Genomic DNA, 16,726 nt, shown 5'->3' with positions numbered 1-16,726 from the left:
TACTGGATGGAGGTGGTGGAATAGTAAAAGCTAGTCTAGGTGCATTTGGAATCTTATCATAGAGCATGCCAGACTGGGTGTAAATCAAGTCTAAGTATTGGGCACGAGAAATTAATTTCTCTTCAGTAACAACTCCTCCTTTAGCCACATCCTTGGTGATAGATGGAAATAAGGATTTAATAAACCACTCAGCTAAAAGCTGATTAGGAACAAAAGTTTTGACCATTCAACGACAACGATGCCACTCATGAATATGATAAAAAATGTGACTAGCAGTGGTGTGTTTAAAGTTGGTCAACAATTCCATTCCAGTTTCATATCTGATGGGTAACTGGAAATGAGTTAAAATTGTAGTGTCTAGAAGGCTGTGAAGGTGTCAAATGAAGCTCGTGGTAATTCAATATACCACTTTGCAGTCAGACTAGTGAGTGTTCACCAGAAAAGACGTAGTCTTACTGAATCATCATTTAGGGAGTTGGATGAACACCATAAATGAAAAGTCAGAACGTGATTGGACGGATCTTCTCTAGGGTTTCCATTGAACTTAGGAGTATCAGAAGAAAATTTGCGTGGAATCACCAGCCACCAAGTCGAATAAAGAATGGGATCATTGATAAGCCGATTTAAATCCGGTAATTCAAGTGTTGCAACAAAGGCAATTATCGGGTTAGGTCAGTTTGAGTGTAACCAGGGTAAGATGGAATTGCCTGGGCAATAGGCCTTTGCATACCAACATAAGGAATCTACTACTGGTAACCTTGAAAGGGGTAGGCTTGTTGAGAATATCCAACATAAGGTTGTTGTTGGGAACCAGGATAAATTTTCTCTTGACCAAAACCAACATAGGCTTGTTGACTAGAACCTGGGTAAGCTCGTTGTTAACCAAACTTAGCATAGGCTTGTTGACCAAGTCTAGGATAAGTTTGGTACTGTTGGAATTGTTGTTATTGGTATTGTGGCTGCAATGGTTGTTGATACAACGATTGTTGCCCACTAGTATAAGTTTGACCAGGTTGTGGATAAACTGGACTAGTATAAGTCTGAGTCATCCAAGTTGATGGTAAACTGGCCTGAGGTTATTGGATTCTAGACACAAACAGTTGTTGTAAAATGGCCTAAGAAGACTGAGTCTGTAGACCTGAAACTTCAGGGTAAGAGGTTGAAGAATCAACTTGCAAAGGTTGAGATACAATCAACTAAGCCTGCAACTATGGTAAAGTATTAAAGATAGGCGTAGTAGGTATGGATGAAACAGGTTGTATTAATTGTGATGGATACACAAGGCTTTGTTGAAGAGGCATTATAGGCTACCATTGATAAAAAATCATTCTAGAATAAGCTGGACCTAAAGATGACAGTAGACTGCCATATGGTGGCCCCGCAGAGTATGGAGAATAAGCAGATTGGGCATATTGTTCTCCATAAGGAGGTAATCTAGTGTTAAGTGGATACATTGGATGGTAACCAGATGGAACAACTTGGTATTGACTTGATGGATCAAACTGTTCAATATCCGTAAGTGAAGAACCAAGTAAAGTTCCTGTGGACGACATGGGTGAAGACCATGGACTAGAATAAACATTAGAGTGAGTTCCAGATAATGATTGGTAACCTAGTGGGACAGATGAACCACCATATTGACGTGACTCAGGTGTTGTGGTAAACACCAAAGAAGTAGCAACAGTAGATGTTGTCAGAACTATAACAGATGATACAGTCTGGGATGTTTTTTCATCCATAGTCAAATGACCCAATAAATGTCTCAAGGAATCTACGGGAGTTTGAAAGTAAACATGATCAAGAGGAGTAGTATAAATTAACCAAGGAAAAGAAGGATAAAGATAAAGCCCTGGTCCAAAATGAGTTGGAGTTCTAGGTGAAGTTTCTTCTTCAAATTCCTCTTCAATAGAAATCATACTGGGTGGAAGGGTTTCACCGTCATGTCTGTAATAAATTTCCGGTGTTTGACTCTTCAGTAAAGGAGAAGTCTAAATAGTTACAGATGTATGAGGATAAATTGGTCAATCGTCTTTTGTTACGGGAACAAATTCTGGTTGTTCAACTTCGGGATCCAAGTGTTATGGTAAAAGAACAACGGGTTTAGGATGAATTTCTTGAACAACTTCTGGTTGAGAAGTAACTTCTTGTTGAACTATGATAGGTTCAGGATCAACTTCTAGTTGAACAAATTCAAGTTCAGAAGTAATTTCTTGTTGAATAACTTTGGGTTGAGGATCAACTTCTTGTTGGACAACTTCAGTTACCATTTCACTAAGTTCACTTTCAGTGTCCTCAGGTAATTATAAAGGTTCCACTTCAATAGCAGATAAACCAGTAATAGTAGGAGTAACTGGAATTGCAGTACGTACCGGTATAGGTGACTCTGGTAAATCAGATGAAGAATCAGAAGTTTGTGATGTACTGGACTCAGTTAAACAAGACCACTTTCGTCGATTAGGTGTAGCTTTAGGCAGTAAAGGTAGTTTACTCGCTGTCCTATGTGAACGACGGGGTAAAGGTTAATTTTCTTCCACAATTCCTGATTGATTTTATTATAAAAATAAATAAACAAAAACAGGGTAATCTAGGCAAAAGAATTACCAAGTAACTGCGAATTGCAATATACCATCTTGGAGGAGCCAAGGACTTAACATATGTGTAGGTAATCTCCCTGAATTTTGTTTTCGGTGTATCACAGTATACAAGGCTGCCAACTCGGTTACCTATGGATGGTTAGCAACCTAATGTAGTCCTCCCAAATATACCTGAAAGTATGTGGAGGCCCAATCCGTGTTAGCACTGTCTAATGCGAAACCGCACAGTGAGAGCATTCCCTTATACTTTTCATACTATAACACCGCCAAATATACCCGAAAGTAAATGGATGAGCTACGATATACTTACATACGTGGAATGAGGTATCACACCTAGAATGTATCGCAGACCATTAGTGATAGTTGCTATGTTTAACAACACCGGAAAACGTCTCTAGCCTAGACCTCTAAATGTTATGCATTAAGTTACAATGCTCCATTAGGTTAGTTGAGATATTTTTTAGTTGATCTTGTTTAAAAGTTTGTCTTTTAGGTTCATCGTGTGATGTTTCTGAAACTCCTAGAATGCAACTAGGATGGGAAACATTCTTTTCATTTGATTTAAACAATGAAAACCGTAACTAAAAGGGATAGAGAAATCAGAATCTCTAAACAAAGAGCATAGAGCACATCTAATGCAACTTTCCCTATACCATTCCTACAAGCACACACAAACTTCTAAATTCATTATGCATGTTTTTCTTTTCATTCCTTTAATGTTGAGATGAACATAAAGAAACTAAATGCACAAATGATCAATCAATGATTTTCACAAGAAACAAAGACTTTACGACAATTTCTTTTTTCAGAAAAGTAAAGACTAATCAATGTAATCTAACTTTGGGATTGATTCGAAAATGATATGGAAAACACAAAGAAACATTGAACATGTTAGACTCCGTCTTGCCTGTTTGTTGTCAGCTCGCTACAGTCAATTCGCATCGCTTGAGTTCAAGTCTTCAGCAGGATAGCTCCTCTATTCTATATTCAGTCAAATGGAATCAAATAATATTGGATGAGACACATTTTATCAAGGAAGCTGTAGCTGTTGTATCGGAAATCTAGGAGTCTATATTGCAGCCATATCATGCCCATTATTACAGCTTGTTCAAAATGATCTTGTTAAATTTGTAAAGTTTGTTCAAAATGCTGGGCTTTATTTGCATCTTCGCATAGGCCCCTATGTTTGTGCAGAATGGAACTTTGGGGGATTTCCTGTTTGGTTACGTGACATCCCTGGTATTGAGTTTCGAACTGATAACATGGCATTCAAGGAGGAGATGGAGAAATATGTCATAATGATAGTGAATCTCATGAAAGTGCACACGCTTTTTTCATGGCAAGGAGGTCCGATTATTTTACTCCAGATTGAGAACGAGTATGGAAATGAGGAACACTCATTTGGTGAGAAAGGAAAACGTTATGTAAAATGGGCTGCGAGTATGGCAGAAGGACTGGATGCAGGTGTACCTTGGATCATGTGTCAACAAAGTGACGCACCAGGGAATATTATAAATTCATGCAATGGTTTCTACTGCGATGGTTTCAAGCCAAATGCATATCACAAGCCCACTCTTTGGACCGAGGATTGGAATGGATGGTTTTCAGCTTGGGGTGATCGGGTTCCTTATAGGCCTGTGGAAGACAATGCTTTTGCAGTAGCTCGATTTTTTCAACGTGGTGGCAGCGTTCACAATTACTACATGTATTTTGGAGGGACAAACTTTGGCCGCAAAGCTTGGGGACCATTTTACACAACAAGTTATGACTATGATGCTCCAATTGATGAATATGGTATGTTGAGGCAACCTAAATGGGGGCATCTGAAGGATCTTCATGCAGCCATAAAACTCTGTGAGCTAGCTCTAATTTCTGTTGATGGAGATCCTCAGTATATACGTTTTGGTCCTCAGCAAGAGGCACATGTATATAAATATTCTGGAGAATCCAAAGTTGCAAATATGACTGTAATTAGGAAGACAGGGAAATGTGTAGCATTTCTTGCTAATATCGATAGTAATTCTTCAGCTACTGTACATTTTAATGGAAAGGTGTTTCATCTGCCACCTTGATCTGTCAGCTTATTGCCTGATTGTAAGAATGTGGTATTCAACACTGCAAAGGTTGGATCTCAAACATCCATTGTAAACACGAAAAGGAGGCCTGCTCTTTCACAAGGAATCTTTGATTCTGAAATTTTGGAACTTGGAGTAAAAGTTTCACAATTATCAAAAGTGTGGAGGGAATATAAAGAATAAGAGTGATGGGAGCATATCTGCTGCTGCAAAAGTCGGGGTTTCTCGCATATACAAGATTATTCGAGGCAGTCGTATTTCAAGAAACAAATTTCTATAATCTATTATATGTAAATTTGATTTTGGAAGCTGGAGCTATTCATCACTTCCATTTCTAGTGTACTGTGCTGAAGTTCTTGCCGCTCTTCCTTTTACTGTACCCGATGAGCCTCTATATGTAGTATATGCTATTAATCGAATCATGCAAGTAAGAGCTGGAAGCCTGGAGGCTGATATGAAGGCCTTGATTTCAGATGGTCCTTTTGGAGCTGTTGCGAAGGTCACATTTGAAGCTAAGGCATCTGAGAAGGAAATGGAAAGTGATGTAGCATATAATATTGAATCTATTGAACCAGTTGATAAAGTTTCAGGGGACGTAGATGATTCTAAAGGCATTCCAGATGTATATCTACAAAAATTGAAGGATTTTAAAAGGTCTATGAAGGACGATTCTTTGGACTACTCTGCTTATACAGCCAATATATCCAAAAAATGAGCCCGTCCTACAGCTGCACGAGCAGATGGTAATAAATATGCTTAGATGAATGGTCATGTGCCCACAAGAACTCTTAGAAAAATTGTTTCTCCTGCACGTAAAGTTAAAGCTGTTTCTAGTGAGAGCGAAAATGAGGGTGATGATGACTATGATGATGACCAGTATTGGCCAGGCCAGACGACTAATGTATTGGTAACTGCAGGCCAGCAATTAGGAAGTTATTACATGGGAATGGGACCTTACATGTCTGCTCATAACATAGATTTTCAGAAATCTCCTGCACTTGCTCTGTTACAACGTCCAAGGCAATATACACTTATTATAATTTTTGATTTTTTGGATGGTGCATCAAATGGAATTTCGTTCTTCTTGATCAGAGGGCGTAATTTTTGTTCAAAACTATTTTTTATTAAAAATGTTTTTCAAAAGGCAAACGTAAAGTAAAAAGTCGAAGTCAAAGCATGGCAATGAATTTGCCTATTTTTATCCTCAGTCCTGATTCTATGGGATCTGCGCTCCAGTTTTGCCTCTTAAATAGCCAATCATCAGAAGATTTAGAGGGACGCTGTTCTATTTCTAGAATAGATGAAACACTCTTCTCTAATTTTTGTAATTTCAGTTGAAACAGTGCCCCTGTTTTGGGTCGATCTGTTTTCTAAAGATTGTATTTTTTATTATTGTAAATTCTTTGTAAAGGAGGGGAGAGAGAGTTCTGAGCGCTGGTGGAGGAAAACAGAGCATTTCAATGTACAATTGAATGACACAGATTAATTAAATGGCTCAGCTTTGATCTGTAAGATTCTTGTGGTGTGGAAATTTAGCATATGTTTTTCTTCTGTTTCATATATCTTTGTAATGTTTCCATTTCATTTCATAATCGTTTCTAAATGGATACTTTTAAGTGAGAAAGGCAGAATTCAATTTATTTTCTCTGTCTTGAGGAAGTGTTCATATTTAAGGTTTTCTTCTGTTCGATAAGGATTCATCACACATGCCCTTGTCGACTTCTCAGCAGTCTTGCCATTCCGTTTAATCTCAATTTAATTGTTAAATTTCGCTCCTACCTCGCCTTATGGAATAATCTGTGCCTTTGATTAAATCTCTGCTCACGCTGTTCTTGGTACCACGCTGCCCAGAAAACCCAATCATTTATAAAAAAAAACCCTTTCTATCAATTTACTAGCCTAAAATTAGTATTAATTTGGAGTCATCTCAGCCATTTTGAAAACCTTTTACCGAGATAGACCCGGAGAGAGCCCTCTCCTGTCCTCGTAGGGCTAGCTACAAGGCTGAGCGTGGTTTGATGTTGCCTTGAGTTTTTCCTTCCTCAGCCTGGGGCAAATTCGAGCGTTAACAGAACAAACAAAGAAAAAGTGGGCATTGAAAAGAAATGCTAATTTGGACTTCAGGGACAGAGAAACATTGACCATTCAACAAACAAATGTGAAACAGTTTGGAAAAAATCAAGCAAAAAGATGGGTTTTTTGCTTGACAAGGACCAGCACAGCCCTCCCTGAGTGAGAGATAGTGCATTTCATAGCACTGTCTCTAGGCTAAGGCTACTTTCGAGAGCACTGTGTCAAGAACAACAGTGTGTTCATGCCAGAGAGCACTATCAACACACAAATAAGCACACATTTTGACTAAACAAGCTTCAAAATGAGTAAATATGGGTAAATGAACTCAAGCAAAGTCTACTGGTGCTGCTAAGACAAGGGATAAGTACCAGGAACGATGGTCGCTCCCTAGTATGGTCGCCAATTTTTTATGCGGAATTTATAACTAGAGATAAGTATATCTTCCCTATTTGGGTAGTTACAATTAGAACAATTGAAGTAAAGATGTTTAACCTTTTCCTACAATAAACAGGTAAGATAAAGGAACCTACTAGTGACCCTTCACTTCCTTTGATCTCCTTTGAGTTTCTCCTGTCGTTCCCGCTCAAACTGAATTCACTCAATTGGTACCTACCAATATAAATAGAAGATGACAACAATCAAAGCATATGATCTATTTATTGTAAAAAAATGGAATCGAAAACATTTGAACATATGTTCATCATAGATATAGACAAAAGTATTACAAAAGGAACAAACAACTTTATTGATTGATAGAAGGAGAAGTTACACCCAATGTGGTTCAATCTCATGTCACTCATCCAGCTTAGTCCAAGCTCTCATCACACCAATAACAACATCAATCCAGCAGCATAACATTACTTGACAATGAATTCAAGTCTCTAAACCAACAATATTTCTCTATAATATCCAATCTCTCTTGGCTCTATGATGGGAGGCCAAGTTATAGATGAATGCAAGTGCTTTTGTCAGTAATATGGAATTGAATGGTTTTCCATAATTGTATGATTAGTTTCCATGTTCAAAGGGATGAGATGATAGAGGATTAGATGATCCAAGCCTATCCTAAGTCGAGCCCATCTTGATAGGATAGGAGCTAGGTTCCTTCTAGAAAGGAGGAATATACTAAAGATCCAATGAACATTTCAAGGATTCTTGCCCAGCGTAATCTTGAGTGGGCTTAGGTGCTCTACAATGCAGCCTTGAATGGGGCTACCTACTCTGCAGAGCACTTACCCCTGACCAGGGGTGCGCTGGTGACACAAGGAAGCACTTCAGCAGGGTTTGAAGTCAGGAAACTCTCATGGATGAAAGCACTCAATGATGTGGCATGTCTAGGAAATGTAGCAATTGAATTAGGGTTTGATAGACCCTATTTACACTGATTTGAATCATCCTATTAATTTTGGTATTCAATAACCTATCACCTTTTTTTTATTCCTATGATTATGGAATTCCATTTTTAGATCATAATATTGGAATCTTCCCACTCCCGCAAAATAAAGCAAACAATGAGTTTAATTTTATAGTTTATATTGATGCTCGTGGGAAAGAAATCTTCACAAATGAGTCCTAGCCTTGTTGTACCATTACTTGTAACATTAATGTAAACTTGGAACTGCTTTGTTTTCAGTTCTCTTGGTTTGAATTTTTTTTTCTTTTGAATCTAATTTTTTAATTTCTGAGCACATTGTATTGGTATTTTGAACTTTCAAACTCTAGACACTCATCGGGTGCGTTAAAAAGCATATATGAGCATCAATTCAAGATTTTTAGGCAAGGACATCGGCTACTTTTTATTTTGAAATTTATTTGTTCATGCTTGACCAATTTATTTCTCATTTTCAAATAAGTTCATCACAGATTCTCACACTTGAAAGTTCATCAATGCATTATAGCGAGCCAAATACTCCCTTCATGAACCTTCCACGTTGTTATCGCCAAATTCTTTTGAAAATAAGATTTATTATTTTTCTTTTTCTTTAAAACTACCTTTCATTTGCAAAGATTTAGCATTTAATATTGGTTTTTTGTTTTCTTTTTATTTGAATTCTTTTCAAACATCAAAATCACATCCTTATTTTGATGACCCTATAGATAGATGTTTCGAAGAATTTCAGGGAAGGGATCTTGTAAATAGGTTTCTTCTTGTATATACATTAGTATGAGATGTATGTAATGTCTAGGGGTTTTGAGGGGAGCGGGTAGCCCCCGTCTACGGGATTCAGGGCAGCGCCCTAGGGAAAAAAAATTGGACCCTATATTAGGTGGGGCGAACCTACCTATGGTTTTGTGCATGGTTTTGGGCGCGATGGTTTTCGGTCCATGGTATTGGATGCTTCGGCATGTATATATATGTATTGTAACATTGAAAGGAACATAATGAAAAATCAAGCTGGTAGTCTCGGTTTTGGGGTCCAGGGGAAAATCTCTATATATATTTGTTTTATGTGTTATGCTCTCGCTATTGTTTATTTTCTGCTTTTTAGAATTCATATGCAGGTAATTTATGTACAGGTTTAAAACATTTGGTATAAAAGTTGTTTTGGCTTCAAGGGGACTCCTTTGTTGCTAAGGGGTTTCGCTCGGGCCTATGGTATACCCTATTAAGTGGGAGATCAGCGAGATCGATTCTGGTGGTGAAAGAAGATGGCGAGCAATGGAAAGATAGAGATTGAGAAATTTAATGGTCAGAGTTTTGAGTTGTGGAAGCTCAAGATGGAGGATCTGTTGGAGGATAAAGATCAGTGGATCATGGTAGATTCGGGTACTAAACCAACGGGAGTGTCCAATGAAGAATGGAAGAAGTTGGATTGGAAGCCAAAGAGCACAATATAATTATGTGTCTCAGATTCAGTATTATTGAATGTATCAGGGGAAGGATTTGTGGGACAAGTTAGTGACTTTGTATCAATCTAAGTCTCTCGTGAATAAATTGTTCCTACAGAAAAAGTTGTATAACTTGAGGATGAAAGATGGAGACTCGGTGACAGAGCATCTGAATGCATTTAATACTGTGGTAAGTCAGTTATTTTCTATTGATATTAAAATTTCAGATGAAGATAAGTGAATTAGTTTGTTGTGTTCTCTACCAGATTTGTGCGATAGTCTGGTTATTGCAATAGGTAGCAATGCAATTGCCTTGGAGTCTGATGAAATATTCTCATCCTTGCTGATGGAGGAGATGAGACAGAAAATATGGAGACACAGAATGGTGATGCCTTGTCTGTACGAGGATGGTCCTAGAACAGAAACAAAAATAATTCATCGAGTGGGAGATCTAAATCTAGAGGGAGATATAAATCTCCAAGAAAACCTGTAAAGGTGGTGTTCTAGAAATGCATAAATGAAAGGCACTACAAAAGGGATTGTAAATCTAAAGCTCCTAACAAAGGAAAGGGATCTGATGATGCTCCTTCTGCAGAGGCGAAAACCACCTGAGATGAAGGTGGGGATGTGTACTTGGCTTCTTCAAGTACACATGTAGATCATGAGCCATGGTTGATTGACTCAGGTGCATCGTTTCACTTCACTCCTCATAGAGAGTGGTTCTGATAGTATGAAATATATGATGGTGGTGATTTCTTCTTGGGGGATGACAGGAAGGCTAGAATCATTGGTCACAGAAAAGTAAAGTTGAAGTTGCAAGGTGGAAGTGTTAGAACACTTTCGGGTGTTCTACATATTCTTGAATTGGCTAGAAATCTGGTTTCTATAAGCAAGCTGGATGATGCAGGTGCAAAAACAGTGTTCGAGAAGGATACCTGCAATATGGTTAAGGGAGCACTAGCATTGATGCGTGGAGATCAGATTGGAACTCTGTACAAGCTGCAAGGTAGCACTATTGTTGATGGGTGCGAAAGTTTTGTGCTTCCTGAAAGTGGAGCAGAAGATATAGTGGTCTCTGGAGAAAAGACGATGCTATGGTATCAAATGCTTGGACATATTAGAGATCAGGGCCTTCGAATACTTCATGGTAAAGGTAAGGTAGAAGGTATGACTAATATCTTTCCGGATTTTGATTTCTGTGAAAATTGTGTATATGGGAAGTAGAATCAGGTGAGTTTCCCCTCTGGTGGTAAGAGGGAGAAACAAATATTAGAGCTTGTGCACAATGATGTGATGCCAAACTAAGCCGAAAATACCCACAGTATGCATATAAAATGCATAATCTCATTCACCCCAGGAATTTCAATCTCCTTGCCTAGTTAACCCCTCTTAAATTACAGTTTAAGGCCCCTTAATAAAATCTCATTCGAAAATGATCCAGAGACTATTCAATAGTCTAAACCTTAATTAACCTCTCCATCGAAATCTTATTCAACCTTCCTAAACTTTGGTTAAGTCTTAAACCCACGCATATTGACCATACCCTCTTACTCTGGTCTCAATTTTACTCAACGCTAATCATACCATGGTTAATTGCCCTTAATCTGCTTTATTTCTACTATAACTTCATATAACAAAAATATACATAAGCCACATTTAAACTTACCTTTCCACTTTTTCCACAACCTTGACACATTTTTCGAGGCCCACCTTTATCGGTTCAATCTCCACCATCAATTTCATTCCATCAGATCAATCACTGTCGCATGATCTCCACTCGTGCTCTAGAACTCAAATAACTTTAACTCTCATCGATAAACTTCTGAGGTCCACTCAGCAATTGAACAACAATTAAACAACAATTGAACAACAACTAAACAACAATCGAACAACAACTAAACAACAACTAAACAACAATTAAATATCAACTGAACAACAACTAAACAACAATTGAACAACAACTAAACATCAATTGTTATTGAAACAGAAACTGGTCCCACCTTGACTTCCCACATTGAGTTTCACTTTTTGCATAGGTGCTTCACTCTACACCATTGATCTTACCATTCAATCCGATGGCCTTCAGCACTTCAACTAGCACACAGATTACCAAATAGATCAACCCCTGTAGTTGACTATGATGTAAGCATTTGAGATTTTGATCGATGGTTGTGATTGAGTGCGAGCCTTTGACCATGATCAAGACATCCATACACTCCTATTCCCCGTAGTCTATTCCTCCACATTTTTTATCCTACCATTCATATCTGTCGATCTAAATGAACTGATGGTTCTCATTCTCTTCTACCTACTTCGTGGTTAGGTCATTTCTTAGTGTTCATGTGGTTTCTGATTTCTTCCAAGGTTCTGGTCTTTAGTTGTTCTGCATCACAACTTCCTCTCGAGCTTAACTTTGCTCGCCCCTTTATGCTTCTTTCACCTTCACTGTAACATTAAAGGCTTCCTCCTGTACTATCGGTGTGTACAAAGTTGTAACACCTCTCTATTACTCTTCACTGTATTTCACCTCTGATTCTACACATGCAACTTATGTTACCTATAACTTACTCTAGTTCTCACACATAAACTCAAAATTGAGTTGTTTTTATTAATAAACATGTATTTACATAGTTTCTTCTCTTAGGCTTGATTTCCAATATCAGTGGCCTCTGTTTCATAATCTGCCTGTAGGCTTACAATCAAACCTCTAAATCACAACCTCTAACTACTAACTTGACTTGACTAACTCTTTTTATGCCTTTTTGGCTTACATTTATACAAAAGGATTCTTTAACCATTTTCTGGTTTAGATCCATAAACTTCTCAACAAAATCTTAAAATCTCTTCCTTATCTCTAAGGATTCTCTCTAATCCACAAAATCATGAACTAGCTCCTAATCTAGGATTTACAATTAATTCTCAAATCTCTCAATCTCTTAACTATCCTAATTCTCTCATGTTCCCCTTCATTTGAGAACATTTACAATATGCTTCACAATACTTAATTAATTCCTATTTTCATTAAAATCACTCAAAGCCTAAGTAATTACATTAATTCAACACTTAGGAAACCAACTTCCTTGAAACAAAAGAACCCCCTGTCTACTAAAATACAATGATTCTTCTGAGCTGAATGCTCCTGCGTCAGACTCCCAAAGTAGAAAGCATTCATGATCTCCTGATAATGTGGCTTCATATGTTGATAGAAAACCTTTAGGGTCCCAAAGTTTAGTTTGTAGTTGTCTGAATGCTCTGCACCTTTGCTGCTGCTATATGTCTACTATCTTCTATTTTATTTTCCTCTCCTTTTCAATCAAGTTCAAGTTCTGGTTCAGCCTCCTTCCTGCTGTCAATCTTTTCCATATGGACTATTTCATCATCAACTGCCATAATTCTTCAATCTCCATTGCCAACACATCCTTGGGCTGTTCCATACTCTGCCACTTACTGTTACCTATTTCTCTTTATTTTAGGTTGTTGTTGTTATCTACTAACTCTTCAAACTATTGTTCTTCTCATTGAAGTTGTTGAATTCTAGCACTTACTCTTTTTCCTACGCTTACTTTTTCTTCTCTTATTTTTACTTGTTCTGCCTCCCTTTCATCCTTACCCTCTTTCATGATTATCTCTTTCTGTATTGAATCCTAACTTTCCAACATTCTTTCCAGCAATTGAACATCTCTGTTCCATGGATTAAATACTTCCACAAAATCTTCCTCTTTCATTTTTATTTGGCTGCTCATCTGTGCCAAATTTTCTCCAGCATCTGCAAATAAACTTGCACTCACCAAACAATTATTAAAATAAAAAACATAAGGCCTCAGTGCCTCTTCTTCCTTTGGCAACACTTCAGTATGCTGCTCTGATTCTTCCTCCTCTGTCAGCACATCAATATGCTGATTTGAATTCTCAATAGAATTCATGAGACTATCAACTAGTCTCTCCTCCACACCATCTGTTTCAATGTTGTCTTCCTGTCCTTGTCCACTGTAGTTAACTTCTTCATTCTCATTCAGTTCTGATTTTACAACTTGAACACTTACTTTTCGGTTTTCTAGCCTTGTCTCCAAAAGACTTAACTCTTGCCATAAATTGCCATCTCACTTGGAAGTTCTCCTAAAAGCTTTGTACAACCCTCACTATCTTCTCTTTGTCACAAGTATAAATTCTTGTTGACACTACTTCTTCATTCTTAATTAAAATAAAATTCTAATCCCCCATATCTGTGATAGTTTTAGATGTATGTCCATCACTCTCCCTTTGGCCATTTAAGAAAATCAATTCCTCTTTGTCATCATCAATAGAAAATTCCTTATCTAAGACGTAACCATCTCATCTCTACTGAAGATATTTCTTCCACTAAGCAAAGAATTTATGAACTCCTTCTGCTGTAATAACTCAACTTGATCGTCATTTGAAAGACAATCATCATCATACTTTGCTTGGAAAATTTCAGCTTCATTCAAGACAGTTCCATAAGATGGTTTGTCTTCTGCAATACCTACATTCACACACAACTTGTCAGTTGTAAAACCACAAGACCTCCTGATCTCATTTGATGATTCAATCACCAAGTCCTCCTGCTGTTCCAAGTCCTTTACATGACACATAAATATTTCAATGGTCTTCTCTTCAATCTCATCAAGTCCTTCACTTGATTGCTTGATATCCTTCTCTACTTCTTCTTTCAGAACATAATTTAGATTTTGCCTGTCTTCTTCCTTCTTTACGACAATATCAGCAAATTTTCCTTCTTCACATGTTTCACCTGCAAACATACACAAATTATCAGATTTAAAATCATGTGACCTTTTGATCTCACTTGAAGTTTCATTCTTCAAGTCTTCATCTTCAAACCAAAAATTCAATGTGTTCTACTTCACTAATGGACACTCCCATTTCCAACTCAGCTTCTCTGAGTTTTTCCGTCAACCACTTGCTTCTGTTGTAGCCTTCTCTGTAACTTATGCCACTTCACTGGATTTTTCTTCAAGACCCAACCTAGTCTTTGGCTTTCCTCAAGTATCATCATTAATACATTGAGTTGTTCTTTCATCTCAACAATCTCTTTGCCAATTTCCTCTTGACTCATTCTCTTGCCATTTTCCTTGGCATTCTCTTTCTTCACTTTTCTTCTGTTGTGGTGTTCCTCAGAACCTCCTCTATGACTATCAATAGTCATCTTCTTCTCCATCTCTATGAGTTCCTCACTCATTCACTATGAGCTGCATTAAAGCCTCTGCAATAGCAAGTCCTCCCTTCTGCCACTTACATCACCAAGCTTTCCTCTGTACTTGGTCTTTTGGCAAGAACTTGGTTCTCTCTCTCTGGAACCTCTTTTGAGCACTTTTCTCTGCTCCTTCTAGGATTCAAATCATCTGCACCTTTTAGTAACACAATTGTTTATTGGCATTATGAGACAAGTATTGTCCTTGATGGCAAATCACACTGATAACAAATCATAGTGCAGAAGGATAGCAGCAAGGAATTGATGATCAATCTACATGTATGAAGAAAAATATATACACGCTGGTTCACTATATACCAAGTCGCGTATACAAGCAGGTTCACTATATACCAAGTCGCGTATACGCAGGTTCGCTATATACCAAGTCGCGTGTACACGCTGGTTGGCTTCAGTAAACGCGCGTGTATGTGGAAAACTTATCTTTGGTCCATGGCGGTTATTCCTTGGAAGTTGTGCCTATGGTTTTGGACCTTGGTGTCTCGACGGACGTGTTGATCCCTAGTTTTGAAGTTAAGGGTATTGGATTTCTATGGTTTTGGCCCATGGTATTGAGCAAGGCCTAAGGCTATATAAGGAGAAGAAGATCATTAGGCAAAGGTATCAAAAAATATCTTGAATATCTGATGAAGTATTAGATCCAGTATGCAGGTTATGGGTTGATGATGCATTGCTTGATCTGAGCTAAGGAGACATCTCACCGGTTGATGTAGAACAAGATCTAAGGAGAGATCGGGATCAAATGGTTTGAAATGAACTATCTTTATATGGTTGATTATGCGTATTTCTAGATCTGCATACTGACACAATGTTATGTTCTGGGTATAACTGAAATTTGGTACAGCTGCAAGTTATGAAAAATTATTTTTAGATCTGTACGCAGGTTGTCTTCAGTAAAACCGCGTGTATACGCGGGTTGCCTTCATTGTAGTAGCGTATATCTTTTGGAGCTTGATTTTTGGGTTGCAGCTGGATCTGACTGTTATTGCAGAGTTCTGTAGTATGCTCTGTGTTCTGGTGACTGGGTTTGACAGGGTTTCAGTGGTTCAGTGATTCAAAGATTGATGATGCTAGTATTAGTTGTTTTATGCTTCAATGATTTGTGAATGAATCATGGTCTTCAGATTGTAATGTTGTGCTTCAGGAGTATCCAGTCTGAAAATTGATGAAAAGTGGTACCTGAAGGAAAGAAGATTGTAGGCCAGCACCTACGTACTAGTATCTTATCTAGTACAAGAGCAAAGGGGGTTGGAGCTCCCTTCCAAGGAAGTTTGGAGAACGAGAGAAGGTTGAAGCCTTCTGCAGGTTGTAAACTGCGTATTGGTATAAGGCTGCACCAGTACAAAAGATTGTAAACTAAAGTTCTTATTAAAGAAAGATAGAGACGACTTGTAGCAGGTGGTTTTCACCCACATTGGGTTTCCACCTTATATCATGGTGTTCATGTGTGTGGCTTTTGTGTGATGATATGTTCTGCTATACTGCATCTGTTTACTCTTAATATGATGAATAATGTCCTGATGCATTTAACTGAAGATAAACTAGGTGACTTATAAGATTTATGGTTATACGCTGGTTTCTTTAGACACAGTAGTGTGCACACGCTGGTTCACTTAACTGAAGTAGCGTATATGTTTCTGAGCATTGAAAAAGTTTTATTGATCTGATAATACTGATTCACCCCCCCTCTCAGTATTATTTCCAACAATTGGCATTAGAGGAGGTCCTTCAGAGAAGCTTGATCGCTTGAAGGTAGATCGTTCATCATGAGCAACTACGAGAGAGAAGCATCAATCAGGCCACCGGTTTTTGATGAGACAAACTTCAATTATTGGAAGGTAAGAGTTACTGCCTATCTTCAATCTCTTGGTACAGAAGTTTGGGACATCGTAGAGACAGGCTACACTTTT

General features: G+C 37.9%; 1 pseudogene; it reads left to right on the top strand.

The window, feature by feature from the left end:
* The first annotated feature begins 3,713 nt into the window (after positions 1 to 3,713).
* On the top strand, positions 3,714 to 4,729 carry LOC149188432 (beta-galactosidase 9 pseudogene; annotated as a pseudogene).
* Positions 4,730 to 16,726: the final 11,997 nt, after the last annotated feature.

This window comes from Pinus tabuliformis, chromosome 3_1 (assembly GCF_031772625.1).
Source record: "Pinus tabuliformis cultivar Carrire ecotype Pingquan chromosome 3_1, CPIR1, whole genome shotgun sequence".
Lineage (NCBI taxonomy): Eukaryota > Viridiplantae > Streptophyta > Pinopsida > Pinales > Pinaceae > Pinus > Pinus tabuliformis.
Note: the sequence above shows the minus strand (reverse complement) of the source record. Positions and strands in the feature narration are given on the sequence as shown.